Consider the following 8,357-nt stretch of genomic DNA (forward strand, 5'->3'; position numbering starts at 1 on the left):
AAGGTAGTTTCCTAGCTCTTACTGTGTCTTAAACACTTTTTTTGAAACACTCTGCAATCCTCAGGGAGTTAAAGTCTCCTATCTTTTTGTTCTTAGCTAGGGATTTTACTATTAAGTAATTTTCGCCTATGTCCCATTCCTACCTTCGCACTTCTTGTACCTGCTGCTGATTCTAAAGAATCTACTCTTTTCTTTTTCTTCGTTTGCATCTAGTCTTCCTCAATCTTTTTCCTATCCACATTTTCTAGTCTGGTTTTAGTATAATGTATTATCACTTCCATCTGCCCCTGACCAGCCAGTTTAGCACAGCCAGCCTGAGCAAACAGCCAAACCCTTCCCTCTAGTCCCTCACAGCCAACCCAATCCCCTTCTGCTCCAGATGTCCTTCCTTCATAGTCACAACTCAGTTCCTTTCCCAGCTGGTCTTCATATTTAATTAAGCCTGGACCACCCTCCTGGTGCAGCCAGATAACATAATTAGACTATCAGGCATACATTAACTTTTTTGTTGCATGTGTAGGGTCACACACCATCACCATGACTTAATAGATGTTCTGGTCTTGTGACTCTTTCTCAGTGATAAATCTCGATAGCAGTTATGGTTAGAAAGTAGAATAAGTGGTATGGAATATGTACTTGTATTAATAGCTTTTTTCATCTTTGTCAAGTATAAACAGCAATGTGATACAGGAATTATGCAACAATAAAGAATGTTTTATAGTAAAATATAGCAATTGATATAAAACAATCTGATAAAGAGAGAAGAAATCCCTTTTTATTTAACACTATTTCTGACTAAATAAGTTCAGAGAAGCCACACACATGCTGACTAGAACTGCATAAAAGTAAGATACCCATTCTCAGGGGATTTAACCTTGTTCTTGGTCATTTGTTTGATTCAGTTTGTGTGGACACAACCCCTGCATCTTGCTTTGATTTCTAGATTTGATTCAAGTGAAATCTGCTGAGTTTCGTGTGGTTTTGAACAAAACTTTTAATCCCTCCCCAAGACCAGTAGGGAGTGAGTGGGTCCACACCAAACCTGGCTGCTAATTGCACAAAGATTGGCAAACCTTTAAAAGAAGCTGGCATGCATTGACATCCTAATGAAAGGTTTAGGAGCTAAAATACTGGATCGGGGCGGGAGGGGGATAACAAAAGGTTAATGTATAACAAAGGGTCTATTGCTAAGCAAAGATCTATTAAGTGAAGCAAACCCCTAGAAAACTTTCAGAATAATTTGTAATAATATAGAATGAAGAAATTAAGATGTTTGGCTTTTATTGATAGTAGTCAGAATGGAAAGTTTAGTTTCTTAATGTAATATCTTGTTTATCAAAGCAAGTGTTTTTAACTATAAAATGTACTAATAGCAGTATGGAAAGTCTGGATATTGCAAATATGTGCTTGGAAATTTGCAACAACCAAAAGTAATAAGTAACTGTCACATGTAAAACGGGAAGTTGTAAGTGATAAGCAGCTAATCTATAAGTAGTCTTGTTTGGGGAATTGATCTTGAAACTGTTCGTGTCATCAGCTGCAAGCTCTGCTTTCTACAAAGACTAGCTATCATATGCAAATATTTATCTTTGTGTGCTGTTTCTATAAAGGTAGTTATGCTTGGATATGCCATCATCTGCCTTGTCAACTGAACACTGATACATTGCCTCTTAAGGAGTGTAGGGTAAATAAGCTTGGGGAAAATACAGTTGTTTTATAACATATATTTCCAGACGTAAATTTTCACAAATATTTCTAGGTGGATGTCTTCTGCACCTGATGGAGTGAGCCAGGAAGATCCAAGGTTTTTTCCACTCTCATATTTACCAGTGAATGGTGAGGCTTCAGAAGGTCATCACTAGAAATGGAGGCCTCAGCACAATCCTTTGCTAGTCCACCACCAAGACTCAACCTAGAACTGGCTGAGATTTTTCTCAGGCACCTCTTTTCTCTACTGCGTTGGTGACCTGTGAAGACAAGGAAGACTGGAATATTCAGAGAAACTGGAATTCTTTGTAGAGTTGGACTGTGGATGTAACCCAACCATTTTGGTTTTGGTTTTTTTTTTGTTTGTTTTTTTTGCCCCTTAACTTTTATTCTATCCAATTAAGAGGTGTGGCAAACCAGTTAAAGCTCACTTCTATCCACACAAATGCACAGAATCAGTGGGAGTAATTGTCCAGGGGTCCACAATTCTAGTTCTGGAAATATCTCTTTGGGGGATTGTGGGTATCCCTTTTATTCTCCTAATGCTGGGGCACACAAAGGGGCCAGAGTTTAGTCATATGATGCTATAATCTGGATTTGTGAAGGAACTTCCTATTACCCAAGAAGTGAAAAGTCAATGAAGTATTCTACTTCAACTTTTTAACTACAGTCTTGGCAAAGATTATCTTTCACAATTTATTTCTTTTTACATTAAAGGATTTTATTTTGAATTTTGTGAGAGAATATGTACTATTGACATTTGCATTCAGCCAGATAACTTCTTTTCACTATTCCTTCTTGTACCATCCTCAAATGGGGAAATTTATTTTGTGTTAACTCTAAAGTAAAAATGAAACTAATATGAACCAGCTGGAACAAATCAGTATTAGTACTAAATTTCCCCTTCTATCACGCAGATGGAACAATATGTTAGCCTCTCTGGTGATCCCGGCCTTTCCCATACATTATTATTGGAATGAGAGACTAATTATAGGTTTTGGACTATAGAGCATATTGTTTCCGAATGATATTCTCACTCCTTGCTGGGGATTATGGAGGTGAATGTGGCATATATGGGGAAGGAGGAAACTAGGAAAAGTGGAAAAAGCATTGCTAGTGTTGATTAGAACAGAGGGATCACAGACAGATAACATTTTAAAAAGTGTACTTATAACCTTGATCTCCTTGCTTGTTATTGCCTTTGTCCCCAATTGCTAATCTGTATAATTGTCATGTTTTGGAGTTCAAACCAGACCAGTCAGAGGTTGTATCACCACTTGTCCTATAACCCCAAGTGCCTTAAAATGCTTTGTTGCTGTAGCTCCCTGTCTAGTTTCTCCTAGCCAGCATACAAGCATGCAATGAGTGTTTGTGTATTAAGCAGCCCTGGTTCACCAGTTGGGACTCCAGCAGATTACTTGTTATACCACAGCCACATTCTGGTCTACACCAGCCTGGGTTACTACTAGCCAAGTGACCCCAACACACCCCCAGTTTCACATTGACCCAAAACTGTCCACCCTGAAATGTCCAGCCCTCTCCTGGAACATTCAGAGAAGTAATAAGGTCCATTACTCCTTTAAAGAGACAAAAACACAGCAGCTTGTTGTGTTAGCTGGTGTTAATAACCACTTCAAGTCAAACACAGTACTGGGTTGATTTAGAATAAAAAGTAAAATTAACTTATTTAGCCAAAAAGAGAGAGGTTTCCAGTGAGTTCAAGTTTAGGTCAGAAATAGTTACAAACAAAAGTGAGAACACATATCTAAAAGTCTAAAACTTAATCTAGCATGAAACAGTCTTTGTGCAAGATATTTTTTCTCTGACCCACAGTTTTCCCAGCTTTCTACTGGTTGGCCAGGCAATAACTCATCACTGAGATCAAATCCCTTGGTTTCTGTGTCTCCTTAAGGTGAAGGATATCTGATGTACTAAAGTTACTTTATCTTGAAGTATCCTTCCCTTAAATGTGACTAGCACAGCTATTGAGGGCTATCATATTCCTTTCTGCTAATTAGCCTCTTATCATGTATCACCTTTTCTTCATCTGTTCCTTGTTTTATTTTCTCTTCTAGCACTTCAAGTAGCACATCATACACTACCCCTCTTTTTTCACTTAGGAATCGGGGTAGCTGACAATTTATTTTAGCTTTCTAGTATCTTTATCTTGAGGAGCTTCTTTACTTGTTCTTTGCTTTTGCATTCCACTAACAAGTCTCCAGAAGGTAGTTTCCTAGCTCTTACTGTGTCTTAAACACTTTTTTTGAAACACTCTGCAATCCTCAGGGAGTTAAAGTCTCCTATCTTTTTGTTCTTAGCTAGGGATTTTACTATTAAGTAATTTTCGCCTATGTCCCATTCCTACCTTCGCACTTCTTGTACCTGCTGCTGATTCTAAAGAATCTACTCTTTTCTTTTTCTTCGTTTGCATCTAGTCTTCCTCAATCTTTTTCCTATCCACATTTTCTAGTCTGGTTTTAGTATAATGTATTATCACTTCCATCTGCCCCTGACCAGCCAGTTTAGCACAGCCAGCCTGAGCAAACAGCCAAACCCTTCCCTCTAGTCCCTCACAGCCAACCCAATCCCCTTCTGCTCCAGATGTCCTTCCTTCATAGTCACAACTCAGTTCCTTTCCCAGCTGGTCTTCATATTTAATTAAGCCTGGACCACCCTCCTGGTGCAGCCAGATAACATAATTAGACTATCAGGCATACATTAACTTTTTTGTTGCATGTGTAGGGTCACACACCATCACCATGACTTAATAGATGTTCTGGTCTTGTGACTCTTTCTCAGTGATAAATCTCGATAGCAGTTATGGTTAGAAAGTAGAATAAGTGGTATGGAATATGTACTTGTATTAATAGCTTTTTTCATCTTTGTCAAGTATAAACAGCAATGTGATACAGGAATTATGCAACAATAAAGAATGTTTTATAGTAAAATATAGCAATTGATATAAAACAATCTGATAAAGAGAGAAGAAATCCCTTTTTATTTAACACTATTTCTGACTAAATAAGTTCAGAGAAGCCACACACATGCTGACTAGAACTGCATAAAAGTAAGATACCCATTCTCAGGGGATTTAACCTTGTTCTTGGTCATTTGTTTGATTCAGTTTGTGTGGACACAACCCCTGCATCTTGCTTTGATTTCTAGATTTGATTCAAGTGAAATCTGCTGAGTTTCGTGTGGTTTTGAACAAAACTTTTAATCCCTCCCCAAGACCAGTAGGGAGTGAGTGGGTCCACACCAAACCTGGCTGCTAATTGCACAAAGATTGGCAAACCTTTAAAAGAAGCTGGCATGCATTGACATCCTAATGAAAGGTTTAGGAGCTAAAATACTGGATCGGGGCGGGAGGGGGATAACAAAAGGTTAATGTATAACAAAGGGTCTATTGCTAAGCAAAGATCTATTAAGTGAAGCAAACCCCTAGAAAACTTTCAGAATAATTTGTAATAATATAGAATGAAGAAATTAAGATGTTTGGCTTTTATTGATAGTAGTCAGAATGGAAAGTTTAGTTTCTTAATGTAATATCTTGTTTATCAAAGCAAGTGTTTTTAACTATAAAATGTACTAATAGCAGTATGGAAAGTCTGGATATTGCAAATATGTGCTTGGAAATTTGCAACAACCAAAAGTAATAAGTAACTGTCACATGTAAAACGGGAAGTTGTAAGTGATAAGCAGCTAATCTATAAGTAGTCTTGTTTGGGGAATTGATCTTGAAACTGTTCGTGTCATCAGCTGCAAGCTCTGCTTTCTACAAAGACTAGCTATCATATGCAAATATTTATCTTTGTGTGCTGTTTCTATAAAGGTAGTTATGCTTGGATATGCCATCATCTGCCTTGTCAACTGAACACTGATACATTGCCTCTTAAGGAGTGTAGGGTAAATAAGCTTGGGGAAAATACAGTTGTTTTATAACATATATTTCCAGACGTAAATTTTCACAAATATTTCTAGGTGGATGTCTTCTGCACCTGATGGAGTGAGCCAGGAAGATCCAAGGTTTTTTCCACTCTCATATTTACCAGTGAATGGTGAGGCTTCAGAAGGTCATCACTAGAAATGGAGGCCTCAGCACAATCCTTTGCTAGTCCACCACCAAGACTCAACCTAGAACTGGCTGAGATTTTTCTCAGGCACCTCTTTTCTCTACTGCGTTGGTGACCTGTGAAGACAAGGAAGACTGGAATATTCAGAGAAACTGGAATTCTTTGTAGAGTTGGACTGTGGATGTAACCCAACCATTTTGGTTTTGGTTTTTTTTTTGTTTGTTTTTTTTGCCCCTTAACTTTTATTCTATCCAATTAAGAGGTGTGGCAAACCAGTTAAAGCTCACTTCTATCCACACAAATGCACAGAATCAGTGGGAGTAATTGTCCAGGGGTCCACAATTCTAGTTCTGGAAATATCTCTTTGGGGGATTGTGGGTATCCCTTTTATTCTCCTAATGCTGGGGCACACAAAGGGGCCAGAGTTTAGTCATATGATGCTATAATCTGGATTTGTGAAGGAACTTCCTATTACCCAAGAAGTGAAAAGTCAATGAAGTATTCTACTTCAACTTTTTAACTACAGTCTTGGCAAAGATTATCTTTCACAATTTATTTCTTTTTACATTAAAGGATTTTATTTTGAATTTTGTGAGAGAATATGTACTATTGACATTTGCATTCAGCCAGATAACTTCTTTTCACTATTCCTTCTTGTACCATCCTCAAATGGGGAAATTTATTTTGTGTTAACTCTAAAGTAAAAATGAAACTAATATGAACCAGCTGGAACAAATCAGTATTAGTACTAAATTTCCCCTTCTATCACGCAGATGGAACAATATGTTAGCCTCTCTGGTGATCCCGGCCTTTCCCATACATTATTATTGGAATGAGAGACTAATTATAGGTTTTGGACTATAGAGCATATTGTTTCCGAATGATATTCTCACTCCTTGCTGGGGATTATGGAGGTGAATGTGGCATATATGGGGAAGGAGGAAACTAGGAAAAGTGGAAAAAGCATTGCTAGTGTTGATTAGAACAGAGGGATCACAGACAGATAACATTTTAAAAAGTGTACTTATAACCTTGATCTCCTTGCTTATTTGTTATTGCCTTTGTCCCCAATTGCTAATCTGTATAATTGTCATGTTTTGGAGTTCAAACCAGACCAGTCAGAGGTTGTATCACCACTTGTCCTATAACCCCAAGTGCCTTAAAATGCTTTGTTGCTGTAGCTCCCTGTCTAGTTTCTCCTAGCCAGCATACAAGCATGCAATGAGTGTTTGTGTATTAAGCAGCCCTGGTTCACCAGTTGGGACTCCAGCAGATTACTTGTTATACCACAGCCACATTCTGGTCTACACCAGCCTGGGTTACTACTAGCCAAGTGACCCCAACACACCCCCAGTTTCACATTGACCCAAAACTGTCCACCCTGAAATGTCCAGCCCTCTCCTGGAACATTCAGAGAAGTAATAAGGTCCATTACTCCTTTAAAGAGACAAAAACACAGCAGCTTGTTGTGTTAGCTGGTGTTAATAACCACTTCAAGTCAAACACAGTACTGGGTTGATTTAGAATAAAAAGTAAAATTAACTTATTTAGCCAAAAAGAGAGAGGTTTCCAGTGAGTTCAAGTTTAGGTCAGAAATAGTTACAAACAAAAGTGAGAACACATATCTAAAAGTCTAAAACTTAATCTAGCATGAAACAGTCTTTGTGCAAGATATTTTTTCTCTGACCCACAGTTTTCCCAGCTTTCTACTGGTTGGCCAGGCAATAACTCATCACTGAGATCAAATCCCTTGGTTTCTGTGTCTCCTTAAGGTGAAGGATAACTTAGGCATTTGTTCTCCCTCTCTATGTAGTTCAGTGTACCTTTGAAATATATTCTTCTCAAGTCTCAAATAATGTTCCTGCTGAATATAGAAGCAATGAGATCTGGAAGATAAGGCTCCATGCTGGTTCTCTACCCACTGGTGATTACTACTATGCAAACTCTCTTCCTGCTGCAACTTCTGATACAAATGAATAGTCCATTGAATTTGGGCCACATCTGATCAGAGGTGTCGGCCTCTTTTCTTTGTCAGGAGAAAACCTGTTTATCAACTCTTCCTGACATGCCTGGTTTACGCACATTTTAGTGACATCACAGACTTTAAAGCATATTAGTGGGTATCCATAATTCCACAGAGGAATATTACACATATTTTTATAATGATATTAACCAGTGTGTTATTAATTTTCAAATGACACCCCACAATGAGTATTTTGTACAAAAATTATTACATTAGTATGTAGGGTATGAATACAGAGTGCCCCACGGTCACAATGATATCTATTTAGTTAGCAAGCACAGACGCTTAGGGACTGTTTCTTTCAAAGTGTCAGTGAGGCACCTAGCACATGGGGAACACTAGACAAATAAAAAAACCCTCAGAATCTTCTTTCATCTCTCTAAAATCATCGCTCTCTTTTAGCTTTCTTTCCCTTTACTGTCAATAATGGAGTGCTGTTGGGAGACCAAGTAAAAATTTATTAAGCCCTATCCCATATAAGTTATCTTGCAACTTTGCTATCACTGCAGTCTTTCTGATCTCCTGATGGTAGGCTCAAACACACACAGTGGATA

General features: G+C 38.1%; 1 long non-coding RNA gene across 1 annotated transcript in view; it reads left to right on the top strand.

Annotated features, from left to right (window-relative positions):
• Positions 1 to 2,891, top strand: part of LOC140910493 (uncharacterized) — a 62,225-nt gene extending 59,334 nt beyond the window's left edge. Inside the window, exon 7 of the long non-coding RNA XR_012158607.1 lies at positions 1,760 to 2,891. This is a non-coding gene — a long non-coding RNA (uncharacterized lncRNA). The remainder of the gene's footprint in view (positions 1 to 1,759) is intronic.
• The last annotated feature ends 5,466 nt before the right edge of the window (positions 2,892 to 8,357 follow it).

This window comes from Lepidochelys kempii, chromosome 4 (genome assembly GCF_965140265.1).
Source record: "Lepidochelys kempii isolate rLepKem1 chromosome 4, rLepKem1.hap2, whole genome shotgun sequence".
NCBI lineage: Eukaryota > Metazoa > Chordata > Testudines > Cheloniidae > Lepidochelys > Lepidochelys kempii.